A 24329-nucleotide genomic window follows, 5' to 3' on the forward strand; every position below is an offset into this window, starting at 1 on the left:
ATTTTAAAAAGAATAAACCAAACAATATATGGTTTAGGATTGCATACATGTATGGCACATCATAAAGGAAATGTCAAAATGACTGACAAAGTGGGGAGAGTTTTAAAGAGCACACACACACAACCCCAAAACCAATCAGGAGAGCAATTAGCTGGGGTGGAGGGATAAGAAAGAGGAAGAAACTTTCAGAAGACCTCAACAGCGCAGGTAGATTCATCTCTCAGAATGAACAATGTGTTCATGGTTTTAATGCTTTTTTTAAAATACATACTTTTCACTGTAATTGGCACATAGTAATTTTAAATTTATGTGAGGTACAATGTGATATTTGGATACATGTATACAATGTGTAAGGACCAGATCAGGATGTTTGCTATAGTTAGCACTGCAAACAGTTGTCATTTCTTTGTGTTAGGAACATTTAAGATCTCCTCTACTAGCTATTTTGAAATATGCAATTAATTATTGTAACCCTAATTAAACTACTGTGCATTAAAAGTTTTCCTCCTGTCCACCTGCACCCCTGTACCTATTAACCTTCTCTCCATCTTCACTCCCCTACTATTCTACTCTACTTCTATGAGGTCAACTTTGTAGCTTCGATATGTGAGTGAGAACATGCAATACTTGTCATTCTGTATCATATTCATTGTACTTAATATAATGCTCTCCAGTTCCAGCCATGTTGTTGTGACAGGATTTCATTTTAAATGGCTAAATAATATTGTATTATATATCTATATTTTATTTATCCATTCATCATAGATGGATACCTGGATTGATTTCATATCTTGACTTTTATGAATAGTGCTGCAATAAATGTATTAGTGTAGATATAGCTTCTTAAAAATTAGGATATGTTTGTTGTACAGGGGATTCATGGTGACAATTCCAAATGTTTATATTGTACACTGATTCTATCATCCCTACTGTCTCTTCCCTTTAACCCCCTCCCTGCCCCACTTGAAGCAGGGTCAAGAGGTTTCTTTGTTCTATTTCATGTAAGTATATGAAGTCCATCAACCATATGCCCTTACCTTAATCTTCATTCACCTTCCATCCTCCTATAAGTACCCTCCCCTGCTGTACTTATTTAACAGTCCCGTCTTTCGTTATTAACATTTAAGTTGATGTTCAAAGGGGTTTCCCAATGTATCCCTACTGTGAGTGTACTTTACTTTGGTCCATTCAACCCCTTTCATTGCTCTCCCTCACCCCTTTACCTCCCACCCCCCAGTTTTCAACAGCTTTCAATACACATCCTCATAGATATAACTTTGAAGTAGTCATTTTCTTCCCTTGGGATATAGTTCAGTTGTAGAATTGCTGAGTCAACTGTTAGTTACACTTTTAGTCTTTTGAGAAATTTCCATGCTGTCTTCCATAATTGCTGCACTAATTTAGATTCTCACCAACAGTGAATTCAGTTCCCATTTCCTTGCATCCTTGCCAGTTTTCATTTTTTACATATGTAAATAATATATATAAACATTATAAATTATATATGCTATCTAGCAAATTGTGTACATGTATACACACATATGCATACTACATATATATAAATATATATAAATATAAAAAAATATATATATTTGTTTTTGAGACAGGCTCTCACTATGTACCCCAGGCTGGCCTCAAGCTTGTGATCCTCCTGCCCTGGCCTCCGGAGAGCTGGGATTATAGGTATATACCACCATGCCCACTTGATATATAAATTTGTATGTATCAAACATTGCATAAAAACAAAAAGTGCCTTTTCATCTTTACCAGTTAAGTCTTTACCAGTAAATTTAGAAAGTTTACACAGATAATCATTATACACAAAGTTCATCACAAGGTAGAATTACTCTAAGTCAACTGACACCAAGATTTTCACTACCTGGGGATTCTCCCTACTGCAGTAAAAGCACTGCATTTAACAGAGTAATTCACAACTTGTCTTCCTCTCTCTAACTGGAGAATGCCATTATTGATGCTATGGGTTTTGCCTTGATTTGGGTTTTGCTTGAGATCATTGTAGCCAGCCCCATGCCTTCACTAACTGCTTTTCTGTTAACCTAAGCTACTCCACCACCACCAGCACCATTAGAACTACAAGTGCCTCTAGAGTTCCTACTCAGGCTGAACTCACATGTAATAACGATGAGGTAGGCGATTAAGAGAAACTCATCTTACACAGCACCTCTGAGAAACACTTCTAAGGTTTCCCAGAGTGACATAAAATGCTCCAAAAGTTATAACAAGAGAACATCCAATCTTCCCAAATGGCTGTCCTTGTCAGTCACTTGATTTTCAGTACCAATTGTTGGGAAGTAATGTACTTTGATCCAAGTTTCAAACTGTACTGACTGGAGCTCATCTGCACAGCCTAAGAGATACTTATTTGGGATGACATGAACTGAGCTTTGTATATTTCTGATTTTCATCTTCTCTTTTGGTAGGATGTCTTTGACACAGCAAGAGTCAAAATTATGTATCTGAAACCCGCTGGTTGTCATTTGATTGCAGGGTTCTATTTGGCCAAGCTACTCACAGGGGTTGTGCTAGCATGCCAAAGCTGATAGGTTTGAATATTTTAACATCAAAAAATTTAAAACTTTACTTTTTCAAGCAATATTCAATATACTTATAGTCTAACAAATATTTGGGGCATATATCTCTGACACAAATAGCTCTAACAAGTTATCTTCCTATTCACTGGCACAAAAGAGTGGGACAACCAAAACAGCTGTCAGATTAAAAATGTTATTGCTGCCACCAATTCCTTGCTAGACAGCTCTGGCCACACCACACACCTGTTTCCTTTCCTTTTCCTTTTTTGTTTTAGTGGCGAGCTCCTCTCTTTCCCTCCTCTCCCCATTATATGGAAAGAAAGGGAGGAAGAGAAAGAACAGTAATTTAGCTGAAGGTCATCCAGGACCCCCTGCTAAATGATGCTCTCTCCTCCCATCACTGATTGCCTGAGAATAGTCAGCCCAAATCTATTGTTGTGATTAGGGAGCAAAAGCTGTATGTTGTGCTACTTACTGCCTTTTTCCTTTTGAAGAAAAAATAATTACTATGTTTAACGGACACATTTCAGAGCAAATACCATCTTCACAGCTCAATGTTGTAGAGGATGATGGGTTGTAGCCAGCAAAGCTGGTCACCTGATAAAGCTGCCACTGTCTCCCTTAGCCTCTGACTCTTGGCTTCTCTCTCTTCTCTCTGATTTGAGGGCTGAAGGCAGAGGGACTGGATGGTCAGCATGACAAAGTGGACACACTGAGGTAACTTGTAGCTTCTGGTGCTTGTAAGAATCATCAGCAAGGACTCCTTTCTAAGAATGGCAGACAATGATGAGGAGAGAAAAAGCAACCACCAGAGACTGATTCTGCCAAGCTCAGTGTCCTATCTGACCCGTGTCTGTCCTTCCAACAGGATGTGAGCAAAGTTACCCAGCAGCACCAACAGGAAGGAAGCCTGTGAAACTCCCTAAGGACTCTGTGCTGTGCCTGCACAGGTACCCCACCTACAAGGCATGACAGGAAATGAGTCAAGGGAATGATGGTAAAGAGAAGAGAAAAACTGTCCTGCCATTTTACAAAATGCTTAGACATAGTTCATCTCATTTTTTAATTGATGCTTACCTCTGGGGCACAGCAGGTTGTAGGGGTGAAGAAGCAGGTTTTCTGAGCAAGGTTAGGGTGATGGAGGAGGTCACGGGAAGATCAGAGCTAGGGGCTGAGTCAGTTCACACCTCCTCTTAGAAGATGGGGACATTCCAGCTGAACTTTTTGAATCCAATACTTGCAAACATTAGTCTCGATGAGGTAGGATTTTTGGATATCCTTTACATTTTTTTCCTCTACTGACAGTACACAAACACTGTGGTAGGTTATATGTTCTTGAGTTGCCAAGAAAAAAAAAAAATGATCATCACACTCTGTAAGCGTTGGTGAGATTTTGTGCTTTTCTAGGTCCTATGAGTGAAAGAGTTTTTTATATTTTTCAAATCTGTCATTTACTTTTTAGGAACTATTTGGTTAGTAACTTAACGTAGTGTTTTAGTTATTCTTCTTCACTTACTAACATGTATTAATCAAGTTTACTTGACTTGTAAATTTGGTAATAATAAACTACTAAAGAGCACTTATATTTTGGCTTTACTTTAAAAAGTGAAAGCCCATAAAATTTCCTTCAATTAAGAATGCACCAGGTGTGGTGGTTCAGGCCTCAGCACTTGGGAGACTGAGGTAGGAGGATGGAGAGTTTGAGGCCAGCCTGAACTACATAGTGAGACCCTGTCTCAAAAAACAAACAAAAAAAGTACAGATATGATATAAAATAAGTCATATAATGCATTAGTAAACACTGTATTAGATAAAATAAATGCTAGTACTACAGATACCTAAGTTTAAAGGTCACTTAATTTTTTATACCTCAGCAGTAATAGATTATGAAGGGTATAGCCCCAATATTTAATCTAGAGTTTGTACCTAGCATAGTGTCTGGCCCAAATAAAGGATTCAACTAACGTATGTTCCCTGATTAGCCATTTCCCAATGTGTCCCTATGTCAACAAATCATATGTATTGCCATAAATATATGCATATGTATAATTTTTATTTGTGAACTATAATTATATAAATGTGCATATGTATGTATACACACACACACACACACACATATATTCCCTAAATGATAACTAAGTGTGTGAAGTTTTTAAGTCACCATCACTAATAATTTCACAATAACCTTGAAGGAATTTTAAAGGCTATAGCAAAATTAATAATGTTCAATCTGCATATTTTTGGACCTATAGACATGAACTGAAAAGTACTCAGGCCACTCAAATCATATGTAACTGGACATATAGCCTCTGACAGCACAATTTTAATTTTAGGAGAAATCTGTCTCTCCATAGACTTTATTCTTAGGGAGCACTCCTCTATTTCGTCTGTTCCTCCACTGATTTTGGGAAACAATAACAATGGCTCCATCGCGCCCCCTTGTGTTAAGTGTTTGTTTCACCACAGCTCTCAATTTTGTTTTCATTTAGTGTTGAATCCTTGAGTTGAATATTAATGTATTCAAAATAAAAAAGGAAGTGAAATCAAAATTCGGAGGAACTTTAACTTTTGAGCTCTTCTCTTCCACCTTCAATTCAATGTCAGTCCATTTATAAAGTTCCAAAATATTTAAAACATACACTAAGTAATTATGTACACCAATATAAAGGTGGTGTAGAGCAGAGTGCCATCCATCATGTTTTCAGTAACATAACTAACTCATGTTATCTCAGGCCCTGGGATAGAATCAAACATAATCTCATTATACTCATGCAGTACAATTTACTTGACATTCTCTCTTATAGATACAGAGTCAATCCACAAGCATCACAAACTGTAAAATCCGTTCATTTTTCTTCTGGTGTGTGAGAGAGTCCATATTATAGACTATTTTGTTAGTTTAGATTTGTCACTCCCAGTAGTGATATTACCCAGCTGATGATTTGATTTTCCTTTTGTTCTCATGGCCCTGAATGGACCACACATACAACATAATCAGTCCGTAACCGTGAACGAGCACTGTTCCAAAATTTGTATATAACTTAGTCATGTGGAATTCAAAGTGCATTTTTATCATAGAAACCATTTAAGAAATGATAATAAGTTTCCAAAGATAACCACTAAAATCAACTGAACCCATACTGATCTGGAAATATTTTAATAATGTACTATTTCTATTATAGCTGGCCATCATTTATAAAATTATCTTCTGGAAAAATGAATGCATAGTCTTAGGACTGTCAGAAACATATTTCTTCTCCTTCAGAGCATTCAAAGACCACCTAGCTCTGACTGGGGGGTTGCCGGGGTGAGTGACTGGGCATGTCCTCTTTGGGGACAGGCAGATAGGTACAGGGAGAGAAAGGGAGGGAGATTTTACCACTGTCCCTTCCACTTATATTTGAAGAGCTCTGAGTATTGGATAATTTTCGCCTGGAGCACATGAATACTTCCACTAAAAGATGTTATGGTATTTGTTATGTTTTCAGGGACTCTCCCTAGGTGCAAGGTCAAAAAGGGATTATGTTATGTACGAGGAAGCACGTTTTTCCTTCTTCCTCCCCCTTTCCCTCTCTCCTTAATCAGCTGACATTTATTAATTTCTGGGATGTTACAATAGTATCAGGTGTCAAGGATACCAAGGATATAGAGACCAATACAAAACAGTTCCTGTCCACAGGGCTTACATTCTATTCGAGAGTGACAGATATCTAAATAGAAGTTAATATATACTATGGCAAACATGATAGAAAACAAGGCAGCAGAGTATAGAACTTCAAGGGGGCTAAGAGTATAGCTGGAGAAACATAACAAGCACAATCAAACATTAAATCAGAATGAAGACCATGTTTCAGATGTCACAAGGAAACTAGAAGCAAGAGGCAAATGCATAATCTACTCTATTACCTGACAATGGAATTCTCCCCTTACCACCCTTGGAATATCTCCCTAGCCTCTTTTAGAACACAACTCTGACATGAAAGGCAATTTGAATATATTCTGGCGTGGAAAATTAGTATAAGTTCCAGAGAGGGGTAAACTTTTAGTTAAGTCATGCTAGGCTGACATATGTGCCTATCTTTGTTCAAATCTCTCTAAAAAGGTAGTAACAAAAAGTGTAGTAAGCACTTAAAGGCTAAGAGAGAATGACAGCATAGACAAGAGATGCTGATTAAATTCTGGAGTGTGGCAGCCAAACAGACTTAGCAGAGAGAGAAAAGAGAGAAAAAGCAGAGTCTTGACGACTCAATGCTATCAGGGGAGGGCCAGCAAGAAACTGGGTTTTGCACCACAAGAACTCCAGAAATAGGTACTTGTTAGAGGTACCTGGAGCTCAAGTGAAAATTATTGTAGAAGGCACAGTTGAGCCCCAGCCTACAAAGTCAACCCTTCCCTGTCACCTCCCAGGAGAAGCCAGCTGACCCAGTAGAGAGCGAGAGTAATGGTGGCTTTGGCTAAAGAGGAGCAGTTGCTGGGGACATGAAAACATAAGAGCTGGACTTCTCCTGGTGTCCTGCTCTATGACCCATTTGTTCCTCAGAGTGCTATTACCTGGGCTATGACTTCCAGGCTGCAGAGATTGGATGATTTTCCTGTAGAAACTGATTAGCAGAAGAGTTGGAGGAGGGAATCTGATTCATATGGGGGTCTTCATTTGTGCACCCAGAGCTTCTGATGAGGATTTTCACACTTCTCTCTTAGATACAAATGGGCTGGCAAGGATTATGGGACTTGTTAGAAAACCCCCAAATATAAGATGAAACTCCAAGAAAGCAGACTAATTCAGGAAACAGAAAAAGATCCCAGATGCCTACTACAAATGTCCTTATAGAATTTCCAAAGTATTAAAAACAAAACAAACAAAACCCAAACAAGTAGGGGGAAGAAACTAAAATGGAGCACTTAGGGAATAGGAAAGAGATCTTAGGAATTCAAAAAGAAATTAAGGCACTAACAATAACAAAGTTTGAAGACTTCAGTAGAAAAGAAAATGTAACGTATCTTCCAGGGAGAAAAACAAAATAGCCAAACAGACGGAAGATTCAGAAGAAGAGATAAGAAAATTACAGTATTACCTATCAAATTTGATCATATAGCTAGCTAACAGGACTTTTCAAAAGGCTGATGAAAGAGAGAGAAGGAATTTATTCAATAAACAACATAGGGGAAATTCCATGAATTTCTGAAGAATAGAAATTTACAAATTGAAAGGGCTCACAATGGGCCCAGCACAGTACACCAAGGCATATCACTGAAAAGTTCTAAGGTTCACAAGGCCTTTCAAACTGGCATCATCAGAATGGCCTCAAACAGTGTCATTGGGAAGCTAGGACTTCACTGACTCTCAGTGAAAATGATTTACCATTGCTTTTTATTGTTTTTCTTTGGACAGAGTCTCACTATGTAGCCCAGGCTGGCCTTGAACTTGCAACCTCCTGCCTCAGTTTCCTGAGTGCTGGGATTGCAGATGTGTGCTAACAGGTCCAGCTGATTTGTCATTGAGAATAGAATATTGATCAAGTGTCATAAAAAAAATCATTTTCTGACAGAAAAAAGTCACAGAAAATTTCCTTCCCATACCTTTCTCAGGAAGCGATTAGAGAACGTGCTCCACCAAAATGAGGGAGTAAGTCAATTAACAGAAAGCTCTGGGAACAAACCCAACACAGGAAGCGACAGAAAGTTAAGTCCCCAGAGTGATAGTGATGGTGGCTTCCAGAACACACATTGTCATTTTGAGCAAAAGAGCAAGACATCCAGAAGAAATGCTTCCAAAGAAAAAAGTGGGAGCTATTTCATTATCTGATAATTTGACGACATCAGTGAGAACTTTTTTAGTTCTTTTGGAAGAGTTAGGCCTGAGTTAGTGATGAGTACAAAGAAAATTGGGCAAACAAACGTGCAAAGTTAAGAAACTAAGACAATTACTAAATCCAGAGAAAAACCAGCCTTGGACAAGAAAGGGGTGAGATTAGACTTGGCTCAGGTGTAAATAGTACTTACCTAATTATAAACATGTAACAATTTAAAATTGCTATAAGTAAAAACTGTAATTAAACCATCAGAAATAAGAGGGAAGAAGTGTGTGTGTGTGTGTGTGTGTGTGTGTGTGTGTGGTCAGGGCAAGAAGCTGAGACTGGGTAAGAAGGAAGTCAGTAAATAACACCAATAATTAACAAATAAATGCATATCCAGTTGAGTCACATGGGAGTAAATGCCTAAAGGAGCTGGAGGTGGTTGGGTGGTTGGTTGGAAGGTGGAAAATTAGGACTGAGGAGGGAGAAGGGCAGAGAATACTTTTTAAATCAGGCTTGCAGTACTATTGATCTGTTTGAGGCTGTCTACACACATTGACTTGTTAAATATAAAAAGTAAATGAGTGCCAGTGGTGTGGCTAAGCAGTAGAGTGCCTGCCTACCAAGTGCAAAGCCCTGAGTTCAAAACCCAGCATCACCAAAAAACAAAACAAAACAAAACAAAAAACAAAGGAAAGAAAAAGCCATGTTGATCACGTGGAAAATGCTTATATAGAAAATGCAGGCAGGCAACAAAATGATATCAATTCTATGAATACTAACTAAATGAAAGGAACGTGTGAACATCACTTGATTTTAACTACGGTGCCATTTAACACAGATGACCTGAAGCCATTGGCAAGGAGCTGTCACTTTGAAACTACTGTAAGTCGAGTCACTTTGAACAATGGTTTTACACTTGCGTTTTGATTATCAAATGTTGGCAAGGGAATCAGATCATGCTTGTATTTTACTTGATAACGCATGACACAATTTGAACATCAACTTAAGTGTTAGTAACGAAAACCAGGACTGTAAATAGGTACAGCATGTGCTTGGCGGGGGGTACTTGTCGGGGAGGGTGAAGGAAGGAGATTAAGGTGACATAGACATATCTGTATGAAACAGAGCTAAGAAACCTCTCACAATTTCTTTAAGTGGGGTGGGGAGGGAGCTGAGGGGGAGAGATGATAGGGGCAATGTAAGTAATATACAGTGTAAGTCTAATCAGAATTGTCACTACGAATCCCTCCCCCATAATGAATATATCCTAATAAAAAAGTAAAAAAGAATTAGAACCCCCCCCTAAAAGTTCCATGGTATAAATTTAAAACAGTAGGGTAATAGGGTAATTTGTCTTATTGTCAATTTTGACTAAAGTGAAAAATACTCTAAAAGTTTTCTACCAAACTTGAATTGATTTTGTAGTAGAAGAAAATAATTGAAAGGGTAAGCATAAAGTAAATGGAGACAATTTTACTGTTTTTCTTTTCAAATGTTTTGATGGAGCTGCTTTTTAAATGAACCTTCAAACAGTGAGTACCACAGGTGAACACTTGGCTCACCCATCCCACCTAAGATTTTTCCTTTTTATATTTTATTATTTTTCATATCTTTATTAGCACATTTTTTTGTGGTATGGAAATGGAATACAGGGTTTTGTACGTGCCTGACACGTTCTCTACACTGAGCCACACCCCAGCCTAGACCCTTTCATTTCCGAGATGAGAAAAGGGGGCCAGAAGAAAGTTGATGGTCCCTGGTCTCCCACAGATGAGGATGAGACAAAACAAATAAGGAAAAGTAGCAATTTGTGGTGAAAACTCAAAAGTTCAGCCTCTTCAAGGAAATTTGACAAAGGCCCAATTCTCTAAAAGTAAAATAAAAATGATTTTTTCCCATTCTGGAATGACATTCACAATAGCTGAAAAGTTTATTTTGGATCAGAAAGAACATAGGAAAACAAAAAAACTTCATGAAATTTCTAGGGAGGTGAGAGAAATTTCTAAGGTCACAGTTTTCAAACAATTCAATAAAAACTGTAGGTAAAAAAAATACTTACATAGGAGTCTGAGGCTTGACATAATGTGGAATTAATCAATTACTTCATCCTACATCCAGGTACTAAATCCACAGATTAAACTCATGTATGCTAAAATTTATCTGTGATAAAAGAATTATAACACTGATTCTTTGACTGTTTGGACAATATAACAAAGAAATAAAAATCACCTGTAACCCTATCATTCAGAGACAAGCACTGCTGACATATTGATATACATTACCTTAATTTTTGTATTCATTCTAAATTGGAATTATATTGTACATCCTTTTAATATTCATGGTACATCACAAACTTTTCCCACATTAGTAATTGACTTTCTAAAGTTTGGTTTTAATTTTCTCTAATTTTTTTTTTTTTTTTTTTGTGGAGGATTGGTACTGGGGTTTGAACTTAGGGCTTTGCACTTGCTAGGCAGGTGCTCTTCCACTTGAGTCATGCCTCCAGCCCTAATTTTCTCTAAAATTTTTGAAGACAGTTCTGAGTTTGCCAAACATCATGGCTCACTATAAAAATGGTCTATATTTTTTTCCTAGTTGACTTAAAAGAACTTAAAACACCCCAAATTATGCATGCCACATAGCCCCAACCTTAAGAGGTGTCCATTTCTATCTAAATTATTATTTGTATGAGTGTAAGCCAGATATTATTGGGACCTACATGACTCAATAACTATGATTTGTTTTATTACAAAAGCAAAAAAAAAAATTAAAGAAACTTAATTTTCATACAATTCATGATCCCCAGTAATGGTTGTCCTGGAGATGTCGTCACCATTCTCAGATGCTCCTCTTTCAAAATAAACTTACTGACATGTTTTCTTTTCCCAAAGTAGTATAATTTCCAGCTACTCAGTGTTTTCAATGATGTGCCATCTTCCAGTGTCAAAGGCTGGCTTCCCCAGAAATGGACTAGAAGGTGGAAGCTCCAGTGCTGGAAAGTTCTGAGGGTTCCGTTGTGGTCAGCACCCATGGAAAGGGAGGGGTGGGAAGGAAGCAGGATGGGCACAGGGAGAAGCTGATCTGCAATAGAGTCTCAGTGGAACAGCCAGCACACTACAGGGACTTCTGAAGCTGGGATGACCAGTTGGGGGCAGTTGGGTTGAGTCTTTAGGATCTTCCTGTCAATCATTGCAGCCAACTGTCCAGAGGAAGAGTTGCTGAGTGCTAGGATTCTCTTCAGCTGAGACAACGCCCTGTGAGACTTGGTGACAAGGGACCTGGGTCAGCAGCTGTACTGCAGCTGAAGCAGTAAGTCCTACCTTCCTGAAGAGGGCACCAAGCCTTACCACACCTACTGCCTGGGATCTCCCTGGATGGAAACCCTGGAGACCTTTTACACCACAGTGTTTCTTTATCAAATCTACTACCAGACCTAATGTTTGCTTAAGTGTTTCAAATATATAGTTCCCAGATGAGCCCACCCTACAGGCAGTGCTCCTCTTTTCTATCTGGTCTTAAGTCACTCAGGGCAGTCATAGTGCCTTTGTCCATGCTGTGCCTTTTCTGGAACATTCTGCACCCCCTGCCATGCCTATTGATTCACTTACCCTTCAAAACTCAGGTTAAGTCATACTCATCTCAGTAAATACTCTACATTTTGCCTTTTTTGTTTTATTAGTTCCTGTTTCTTTTAAGATTCATAGGAAACACAGTCCTTATTTTTTAGAGAATAGTTGGACAGTTTGGGCTCCCCTGCCAGATAATAAAACCTTTGGAGGCAGGAATTCTCTCTTACACCTTTTTGTATCCTCAGAGTTCTGGTTCCCAGGAGATCTCAGGTCCCCAACTGATTAGTGATCATTGTCACCTCCTCTCCATGGAGACTTCAGAGGACTTCCTATATTTATTCAGGCAAAGCACAAAATGAGCTTGTTCTCAAATGTTTAGTATATAAACAGTCACTTTTATCCCATTAATTTTAAAATCTGGATATATTCACTGTACAGGTGAATTCATAGTAACAATTCCATATATGCTTATTTTGTATCCCACCATCTCTCCCCATCGACTCCCTCTCTGCCCCACTTAAAACGATTGCAAGAGGTTTCTTTGTTCTATCTTGTATAAGTATATAAAGTCCATCAACCATAAGGTCCCTCACCTTAATCTTCTTCAGTCACCCTTCCCCTTCCCACAAGTAACTCCCCCACACACTGTAACTTTTTTTTTTTTTTTTTACAGTCAACAGGCACATTTTGATGGCTCTCTCTCCATGGTCTCAAAATGGTTCAATCTGGATTAAAGACATATGGGTTCAGATCCCAGTCCCACCACTTCTTAGCCACGTGATCCTTGACAAGTTATTAAATCTCTCCCAGCCCCATTTTAACCATCTATAAATTAGAAGTAGTGTACCCATTTCAGAGTCTTATTTGTGAGGAATAAGTGGGAAGATATTTGTAAATATTTATTATTATGATGGTATATAGTAAGAATTCAATACTTTAATTATATTTCTGTGAAGAAAGCCCAGGTTGTTTATATCAAAGACACTTAAAACTTATCGGCCTGGTACATGGTGCCTCATGCCAGGCCGAGCATGAGGTGGCTACACTTACTGATGATGAAGCCCCTGCTGGTGAACCTTACCCAGCAGCAATGGAGATACCATTATTGGGACTGGTTGGATAGAACCCACTCCCAACAGTGGGAAAGGCAGAAAGTACCAATGAACACTGCATAGAGGAAAGAGAGGTGAGCATGCATGAGCGCAGTGTGTTTGTGAGAGACTGCACATGAAAATAGACAGTGGCCAGACCATGTTTAAAGCTAGAGCTCTGAGCCACCACCCGTAGCAACCAGTCCAGTATTTACAGGAACCAGCTCAGGAAACCAGCTTGCTAGCTATAGGTCAGACTTGAGGGAAGTCAGGTCACTATCTTTGGTAACAATTCACAAGGCAAAAAATAACCCCTCTGACAATCAATCCTAAATGTCCAGGACTTGAATAACTGACAACTTCCCTAATTTTTGTCCCTGCATGAAATTTAGGACTAATGACAGAAAGCCAAACATGTACCACCTAGCTAATTATATAGTATTTTAGTCAGCTTGCTATTGCTGTGGAAAACACCTGGGATAGATCAACTTAAGAAGGGTCAGTCCATGATCAGTTGGCCTGTTGATTTGGGGCCTGTGGTGATGCTGTACATCATGGTGGGAGCCTGTGGCAGAGGAAGCTGCTCACCTCGTGGCAGTTGGGAAGCAAAGAGAGAGATAGGAATGGTCCAGGTTCCCAATATCTCCTTCAAGGGCAGTCCTCCAGTGACCTAACTTCTTCCCAGTAGGCTCTACTTCCTAAAGGTTCTACTACCACCTCTAGAGCCACAGGCTGGGCACCACACATTTCACACATGAACATTTGAGGGACACTTTTCAGAACCACAGTGGTTATTCCAATTCTTGTTAGCTGCCCCATGCCAAAACCCTCAGGCAACACTCACAACCTTCCTTGTTTCCACTATAGAGCTTTCTCTCTCTTCTGCCCACCTTTCAGGCTTTGACAAATGCAAGTGCAAATGATGGTGGTAGGTTCCTTGCTATATAGCAGGTTCTGCATAAATAAATAAATTGCTTGGTCATCTTTTGTTTCCACAGGGGCTTATGTAAAGTAATGTGGTGCTATCACCAAGTCTTGATCTCAACCACTTTCCAGGTTATAGACAAGCATGGTCTTCATTGTGCTACCTATCCTAACTATATCCATGCAAGTTCATTCACTTTTTCTAGAAGATACAGGCCAGCAATTTCCACAGGACAAGTAACTCTAAACATCTCAGTTACATGGTCTCAACACTCTGGGTATGAGGGATCAGTCACCAACTTTTTTTCCAATCTCTAACTTTTTTTCCAATCTTCCAATCAGAATCTGTGAAACTGATAGCCCATTTCTGCATGCAATTCTAACTCAGGTGTAAATGATAATTTCTTGACAAAAGCAGTCTGAGTTTAGAACTGATGAAAAATTGCTTCTGCTTTTTTAAACATTTGCAAATAGTCATCTTTCTGGAGTCAAAAGCCATCTAGTCTGCTCACGCCCCTTTCCCTGTAGCTCCTAACCCATCAGCAAAGTCAGTCAAGTTTCTGCCACGTTTCTTAGTCATATGCCCCAAAACCTTGCAAAGAACAAAACCCACAACTCAGTGATACATAATTGCATGGGAAAAGCAGAGGTACAGAGTGACAAGACAGTAGTGTAAGATACTTGTTGAAGAGTAGTGGAGGAGTGAAAGATGAATGGAAGGATGCAAGTCCAGGTGTCTGTGTGCACAAGACACTGCCGAGTTCCTTGGCTGCGATGTCATCTTCAGCTCCGCACGCCACTTTCTACTCAAGGCCTGCAAGCTCAGGGGAAAAGGTTTTGGTGACACTGCAATCTGAAGACCCTATGGGATGAAACAAGCCAAGCCACAATGGTGAAGGGCAGTAGAGTCAGAGCTTAGCTGGCCCAGGCAGTGAAAACTGGTCCCTACTGTCGTCAAGTCAGATGGACATACTTTCCTCTGAAACTTATTTCTAAGATTTAAATTTCTAATTTCCTTAAATTTTATTTTTAATAAATTTAAATAAGTTCTTAATTTCTCTTTAAGAATTGAAGTGAGAAATTCTACTTCCAATTTAAATTTTGGAGCAGTTGTTGAAGATACAGGAGCTGTTGACTTGGTATCATTGGTTATCGTCACTAAATTTTCTTTGCCATGGGATTCTGGATATGTGTGAAATTAGACTATGTAATCTAAAATTAAAAAGATGGTTTAAAATATAAAAAGATGGTGAAGCAAGGAGGGGTAATCTAGCTGGAGCTAGAGAGTGGTTGGAAATTGGTGGTGCTGGGCAGGTGGCAGCCTGTCCCCGACTCCTGCCCAGGGAGCCCAGGACCAAGGCAGGTTGTCCAGAGCCCTGGCTGTGTGGGGGACTATGTGTCTGAGATAAAGGCTTTGGGAAGAACTGGATTAAATCTCTTTCAAAAATAAATGCAAGCAAAGTAATGATAAGTACTTGAGGTGATGGATCTGCTAATTACCCCAGTTTAGTCACCCCACAATGAATATGTGTATCACAGTGTCACGTGTACCTCGTAAATATGCACAATTATTACTAGATTAAAAAGAAAATAGAATTTATAAATAAATGGAAGCACTGGCTGCCCAAACCTTGTGGAGAATGCCCAGGATGGACAGAGAAGTTTCCTGTAGGAAGGCTTACCAGATCTCCCTGGGGCCCTGCTGGTTAGTGGGAAGACAATGGGGGTACAGGGAGGCCTGGTGACTGTGGCTTTGGGGACCCCTTGGCTCCCCAAGACGAGTCTGTAAAAATGGGATGAATGAGGCCACTCTTCAGTACTGATGGAGGCGGTGGTGTGGGGGCTGGGGGCCCTCCCCACCTACACCACAATAGAAGTCACGCAGACACAACTGTGTGGGAGCCCTGAGTTGCATCACCCTTCCAGGGGAGGAAGGGAGCAAGTCCCACAATTCTGCCTTGAAGATTTCTGTGATAGTCACAGAAGCCTGGAATTCTGAAATAAAGACCCTGTTTATGCAGCACAAAAAGTGATATAAATGTCTTTTTATTTTTGCCCCATTTGATTCTATAATCTAAAACAGTCTCAAAAAAGTTTTGTTACACTATTCACAAACACCAAATGGTGGAAACAACCGAAATGTCCATCAAGAATAAACAAATAGTGGTATATCCATACAATGGAATATTATTCAGCCATAAAAAGACTTAAGTATTGACATGCTACAATGTAGATAAACCTTGAAATATTATACTAAGATGTCACATATAAAAATCCACATATTGTATGAACTCATTAATATAAAAATTCAGAATAGGCAAATCCACAGGGAAGGAAAGTGGACTGGTGGTTGCCAGGGGATGAAGGGAGGGGCATGGGTGGTGACTCCTTCATGTGTACAGGGTTTTATTTGAAGTCATGAAAATGTTTTGGAACTAGATTGAGGTGGTGGCTGTGTAACATTGTAAATGCTACTGAATTACTCATTTTTAAGTGGTTAGCTTCACGTGATGTGAATTTACCTCAATTAAAAGAAAAAGCAAAGAAAGAGTAGAGAAACAAGAAGCAACAGAACAAAGACTTCTTCTCAGTAGTGTTCTCAAGTGGAGACCTCTGGTGTCTTCATTCATTCATTTTCACTCACTCACCCATTCACTCACTCTTGAATTCATCCATTCACTCATTGAATGTTTTTCCAGGCTAAATTCATTATCATTGCTGCATCTCCTATTGTCATCTCAATACACATATGGATCAATTGGCCCTATCCTTCCCCTTTGAAGATGTTGCTTTGTCACCTGCCACTCACCCAAATATACACATATACAGAGGCAGAAATCCCTCTACCACACACCAACCCCCTCCCCCAATTTTTCCCATTCTTTTTAAAAAGTGCCAAAAGTTCGACCTCCAAATGCAACCCTACTTCCCCAAGCCTCCCCACACTGCCCTGTGACATCTGATGCAACCTCATCGGGGACCAGCCCACTTGGACCAGGAGCTCTGGCCTGTATCCCCAGGTCATGGACCCAGGAACTTGTGTCTATCCCGAGTGTAGTGTGTCTCATAGACTTCTGTCAGTGAGAACAGCACAGTATTTATTTCCTCAAGAATAAAAGCAAACTTCCTTCCCTCTAAAAATCCCACAGCCCATTATCTCAAAACTCACCTTTAGAGGTAATGGGACATTAATAGATACCAATTGTAAAAAAAAAAAAAAAAGACAAAAAAGCCTATCAAAAGAGTAGACTAGATAAGTGTAAGTCATTCACTTTTGCAGCGAATGAAAATTACTTTTGAGTGAAAAGGTGGATTTTCCTATCACTGAATTCAGTAATGAAGTGGCAGAAACATAAAAAATCTTGCCTTTCCTTTATTCTTGTTGCACTTATAAGGAGATAAATGCCTGTGAGTTCTATTTTACTTGTAATTCCTGTTCCAAGACCTCATAAATTATTTATTTTTATTCGGATTGTGTCGTCTCCTAGAATTTTATTTCAATGTGTTCATTGGTGATCGTCTAATTTTTATTTTAAAGATGTACAGAATCTCATTTACCGCGATTACACGAACTAACTACAAACCCTGTCGCTTCTCTTCTGTGTGGGTTTTAAAATAGAAGGTTTTGTGCTTCCTTCAAGCCTGGCCCTCTTTTTCCTACCTCGGCTTTATGTCTGTGTGATTTGAGAACTGTAAACAACGATCATTTTTTAATGTTCGTAGGGAAATGCTTTGGCTGCGTTTCAAGTCTTTTATGTATTCTTCTCATGATGTTATCTGTAATTAAGCTTTGGATAATTAACATTTCCCTCAAAATCAGTATCTCTATATCTTTTCCCCTTGTTTGTTACAGAACATTAAATTAAATTCAGAACAGCTTCCACTGTGTCCTCATTCCTGATCCTGAAGGGCAACCGAGTTTTACATTTATTCACATGTAAATACTAAGAGGACTATGGGCTGAAAAGGAGTTTTTAATCTAGTAAAGTCAGGGTCTGAGACTAGGAAAAGAGATTGCATCCAGCCTTCTTCTCCATCTCACACTAGAACATTCTCACAAGCTTTCCTGGACAAGCTGTGGCTGGAGGTAGCAGGTGATGCCAGGACTGGAGGCAAAGAGCTGATTCAGCCGCACTCCTGATGCAGCCAGCTGCTTTCAGGAGCAACGTGGCTAGAAAGAGGCTCTCTGGGTTGGAGAGGAGGCATTTTGCCATTCAGGGGTAGTGAAAGTGTGCTGGGAAATAGCTCACACAAACCATTTCACCATTATTTTGTTATTGCTGCTATTAGGAAAATAGAGGCTATGCTTTAAATCTAGATGGCACATCTCTGCAGGAATTCCAGCTCTTACAGAATCCATTTTGCCTTTATATGCTTGCAGAGTGGGGAGAATAGCAGTATGAGTGAGACTTGTCTAAGAGAGAAACCCAAAGCCCTTGACATTGGAGCTGGAGGACAAACCTTCTGTAGACTTTCCTTGAAGATTTATGAATCATGATAGGAATAACAAATAATTTCCCCCTGGAACTAGGACTCTTGTTTAACTACTGTTTAAAAATCCATTAGAAACCCAGGAGTCCTGCTCTGCTACTGGACATGGATGACCAAAGGAAGCATTCAAAGATGGAAGGCTACCTACCAGGTCAGACCATTTTTAATGAAAAATTTATGAAAATTCAAAACACATCTTCAAAAGGGAAATTATTCTTTCAAAAAGCATTTGAATATAATTATTAAAAGGTGACAGATAAGCTTAGTGCAACAGGAAATGAATTAGGGGTCTAATCACTTGGGGTAAATAATGATTCATGTTTATTGAGGAAGAAGCTGAAAACCTTGGTGTCAGGGGCGCAGTGTACTAAGTGTACTAATTATAAATGGTTGATGATCAAAAGCATTTGTCTGAAGTGGGTCAGGACCACTTCCCACCTCTGTGGACAGAGATAACCAAGAAGGCAGCTTAAAGATTGCTATTTGCAGGGAAATAGCAAAGTCAACAACCTACTATTACCAATGCTTTGCAGTAGCTCCATCTCCCATACTTCATCACCTGGCAAATAGTTCAAACTTTCAGGGTGGCAGAATGAGCTGTATAATACATGTACCAGAAAACAGACTGAAAGTTTGTGTCCCCCTAAAACTCATGCTGAAACCCAGTCCCCAAGGTGTACCCTCACCTTGTGGGGTCTTTGAGAGGTGATTAAGTCATGAAGGTGGAACCCTCACAAGTGGAATTATTATCTTTGTGGAACAGGTCTAGTATCTTTGAAAAAGAGGGCTCCCTTACCCTTCCACCATGTGAGGCTAGAGTGAAAAGACTGCTGTCTATGAAGCCGGAAGTCGGTCCTCCCCAGAAACATAGACTGCCGGCCCTTTGATCTTGCACTTCTGGGCCTTTAGAACTGTGAGAAAAATAACATCTGTCATTTGTGAGTCACCCAATCTAGGATATTTCTTATTTCTGTCAGAGAAGCCCATGTAGCCTGAGAGAGACACAAGGCTTCCACCTGGACAGGAGATGTGTTCAGACTGGCATTCGGACATGTCCCCACGATGGCCATTCAAGGTCAAGGTCCTGTTTCCCAAGAGGCTGAGAAGAAACTTGGGCAAGAACTAATATGGGCTGGGGAAGAGAAGGAGACAAAGAACAGTGCCTTGGCAAAGTCCATTGCTCCTGTGACTAGCAAACGCCTGTTACTTCCATTAACAATACCACAAATCACATCTGAGAAGATTTGTCAATGGTCAACCATGTCCACCGTACTTCCATATTTTATAGGAATTTCATAAAGACAATTTACACAACATTGTTGTTGTTCCATGTGATTTTAGGGCTGCACCAACATTCATACTTTATTTAAAAAATCTTCTGTCTCAAAACTAGTGAAATGTTTGAAAGCATTTAAAAGGCCATGGAATTTATTTCCTAGAGACTTGTTTCAGCTATAAACCCAGAGGTTACCACGAGGCAATCGTTTCTTCTAAACACACTTCAAACAGAAGTTGAAACAATATGAAAACAAAGCAGCATATGTAGAGCAGATTTTTTTTTCTTGGAAGTCTTTCCACTTCTGAAGAACTGTGCTCCGAGGGTATGAACGTGTCCAGGCCACGGACTTTCTTATAAACAGGACTCAAAGAGAGCTGTCTTTCCATGGTGAAGACACCCAGATTCATCAAAAGACAAAATCTCAACAGGTTTGAGGGAATGTCATGTTGAATCTTTAAAAATGTTTACATTCACTGACTGAATAAATATTTCTTTTGTAAAGTAAATATCATTTTTTTATTTCCAAAAAACTTAGCAACAGAGTTCTCCTCAAGAAACTCCGGAATATAAAAATCCTGATTTAGGGCAGGCAGGGATTTTTTATTTTTTTTGATACTGTTGCCAAGTAGCTCTTAACTTGAACTACAGCAGAAAGATTTGAGAAAGGCAAAAATAGGATATAGTTAATACCACTGGAACTGTACATGTACGAAATAAAACAGTTCCTACTACTCGCTGTGGTTTTAATGTGTCGCCTCCAAAATTCAGAGGTTAAAACTTAACAGCCAATGCCCTACTAATAAGAGGGCATTTCAGAGCTTACTGGGCTGTGGGGGTTCTTGTCTCATGAGACTAAGGGTCCTATAAAAGGGTTTTGTTTAGCCTTTGGCCACCTTGTCTGTCTGCCTTCTGTCACACACAGCATTCCTCCTCCCCTCTGGAAGATGCAGCAACAAGGCACCAGCAGGAAGCAGAACCATGCTTCTAGCCAGATACCAATGCTGGCACTCAGATCTTGCATGCTCAGCCTTGTTATAAATTACCCCATGCTGTAGTTTGAAAGTTGAAACTCCCCTAAAGGTCTATGTGTTGAAGGATTGGTCTCCAGGATGGTGCTGTCAGTAGACGGTGGATCCTTTAGGAGGTGGGGCCTAGTAGGAAGTCTTCAGGTTGTTAGGGGTATGTCACCAAGGGAGATTATGGTACGCTGGCACCATCCTCCTCTTCTTTGGCTCTTGGCTATCAGTTGAGCAGTTGGCTCCTTACCATTACAAGCTAGCACCCTCATCAGAGACCTAAAGGCAATGCGTCCTTCTGATCATGGACTGGGGCCTCTAAAACCATGAGCTAAAATAAAGCTTTTCTCTAATTATAGACAAATTAGCTATTTTTTATAGTGACAGAGAGCTGAGGAATACACCAAGTCTAGAGTATTTTGTTATAACAGCACAAATGGACTAAAATGCCATTCCTCCCAGTGATGGACTGACTGGCTGGTAGATTTGGGGCTGGGATGACCAGTTTGTTTGTCAGGCAATGCTGGGCTGCACAGACTTGTGCCCTCTGTGACTTGCCAGAGAGACTTATACTCTTGTGTCTGGGTGGCAATCACCCTAGATGGGCTTAGAGCCCAAGTAAGAACACTCGTGCCCAGCACAATACCCTCTGTGACAATAAGGCAGTGAAAGTAAAGGCTATACTTCAAAGACTAACAATTCTCAATTTGCAGTTGATTGCACAATTCAAATTGGATACCAAGAAGCTATGGGCTTAACTCCCCCAGGATGCATTCTGGAGTCCTGAGGTAATGGAACTCAAATAAAATAGCAAGTGAAAAACCAAAAGCCTGGTAAGGCATTGGAATCTTTGCAGCTTCACTATTACAGAGCGATTTCTGGTTTTTAGAAGTGTGGGAGGTGGTGTGTTCTGAGGTGATTGTTGGAATTGATTTGGGCACAGATTGACATAGCATGTGTCTGAGCAGCGGGAAGGCCAGGCCTCTTGAGCAAGGTGTGGACAAGGCCCTGTGCTGACAGGAAGGCAGGGCCAGCACACAGCCTGGGAGGCCATGCCCACAGCTCCCCTGAGATGAGGTGGTTCCCCAGATCTAGGAGCAGCTCAGACTCACCTTTGGGGCTTGGCAAGGCTCTGTAACAGACCAGGGACATGAAAGCAGAGGGGACTAATTCATACCAGAGATGTCCATGTGTGGTGCACATGTGTGTACCACACGGGGCCTCTGGATATTGCAAGTGTGTGTGTGAGTGTGTGTGAACTCAGTAGACCTGCTGACATTTCTGGTGGAACCAAAGCCAGAGGTACAGCCTTGGTTTGTGAAATTGTGGCCCAGTTTTGACTCCCCTGGAAACCAGAAGGTGGCTATTGTGGCCGGTACCAACTCTTACTAAATACTATTCAATGGTTGGAAACACTTTTAATTTACAGTTTGAATAACATATGCTAAAAATATTCTCAAGAACACTATAAATTCGTGTAGCAGAAATATCTTAAAACAAAACATTCATGGAACAGCTGGATATTTTTAAAAAGCATTCTTTCTCAAATAAAATGGACATGACTTACACATATACACATATGTGTATAAACAGTTTTATATCAATTAAATCCTTAATTAAAAACAAAGAGACTGTTTCATTTTAATTTGCTATTGTTAACGATTTCTATGGAAAAGATGTAATGGTGAACTTTCCTGACATAGTAGGGATTTTCTAGGGTTGGGGGAGGTGGGGAAGGCATGCGAGAAATAGCCTCAAATAAAACATTGTTGCCATTAGAATAATAGTCTGAAATTGGCTCGTGAAGTGGATAACAAGAGAGAGGCACATTAAATACATTAAACGAAGACTAAAAATATTTTACCTTTGCTAATAGTCTAAATATTCACAGGGCATTTATCACTGTGAAATGCATGACTGTAAGTCTCTAATTAAATTGCTATTTCCAGGCCTTGAGCTACAATGAAAATTCTATAAAGAAGGCTATAAACTAGTTATCAACCTATTTTAATCACAGTTTAAATTAACACAAGAAAATAGTATGCAAGGAAAGGGCATAATTTTGATTCACACTACCCAGGATTAAAATTAGATGGTGAGTGCTACATAAACAAGGACTGTTTCCCTTATTTCTTTGTATGAACTCAGGTCATTGATGAGGGCTCTGCTGTGGCAGTATTCCATAAATCTTACAGACTGACTTCTATGAGTCTCTTAAAAAATAATAAAAATGCCATTTAATTCAAGTTCTGGATTAGAACATCCAATGGGGCTCCCTCATCAATAATAATAAACTCATCAAATAATGATGTCAGCTACTGGACATACTCATGAACAAGGTGCAAAGGGATCAGTGTGCTGCTAAATTTGCCTGGAGGAATTCTGGCTTGCTGTCTGAAATCAAACATGTGGACACTGGAATTCAGCATTGTAGTTCAAGGATCATGAAAGAAATGAGATGAAGAGAAACATTGCATGCAATATACAGCTTTTCTCCCCAGTCCTACTTTCTGAGGTTTCAGTTACTCAAAGTCAGCCACAGTCCAAAAATATTAAATGGAAAAATTCCAGAAATAAGCAATAAGTTTTAAATTACACACTATTTTGAGTAGCAGAATGGAATCTTATGCTGTTCTGCCAGAGAGGTGAATTATCTCATTGTCCAGTGTATCCACACTGTATACCCTATCCTTCTGTTAGTATTTCATAGTTGTCTTGGTTATCAGATAGACTGTCATAGTATTGCAGTGCTTGTGTTCAAGAGACCCTTATTTTACTTAATAATAGTTCAAAGCACAAGAATAGCGATGATGATAATTTGGTTATGACAGAGATGCTATAAAGCACTACCTTTAAGAAAAAGGTAAAATTACACTTATTTTGAAATAGAGGGGCCACGTTCATATAACTTTTATCACTGTATATTTTAATCCTTTTGTTAGTTACAGTTGTTAATCTCTTATTCTACCTAATTCATAAGCTAAATGTTATGATACGTATGTATACATAGAAGAAAAACAAGTATATATAGGATTCGGTACTGTGCGCAGTTTCAGACATCCACTGGAGACCTTGGAAGAGCTCCACCCTGGACAAGTGGGCACTCCTGTACTTGCAATGGGTGCCTGCACACCTGCCCTACCCACCTGGGTTCCAAATGAAATGACATTGAGATAGAAAAAACAGAGATGTTGATGGCACCCCTGGCTCATGCCCCTCTCGAGAAAAAAAATGAGAACAAGAACTTTTAGACAAGGACATTTGAAACCCTTTTTAAACAATTGTTTTAAAGTATGTATGTGCCATTTATTGACCTAATTATTGAGGCTTGAATGTTGAGCAAAATGGAGCCTCTAACTTTCAGGAGATTAAAAAGGCCCAAGGAAATGGATTGTCTACTTTTAAAAGAATTACATGAGAATTAAGGAGCAGTTATTGTACTCATAAATAAACACTTAGCACCAGCAATGACGCTCAACCACACCAGTAGTAAGGCTGTGTTTTAAACCACCAGCTTCCCCTCATACATGGCAGCTGGGCAATCCAAATCTTTTAGCACTCTGAGGTGTTTTGTTCCTTATTCTTCTTCTGATCTGACTTGATCCTTTT

Source organism: Castor canadensis, chromosome 1, assembly GCF_047511655.1.
Source record: "Castor canadensis chromosome 1, mCasCan1.hap1v2, whole genome shotgun sequence".
NCBI classification, from domain to species: domain Eukaryota; kingdom Metazoa; phylum Chordata; class Mammalia; order Rodentia; family Castoridae; genus Castor; species Castor canadensis.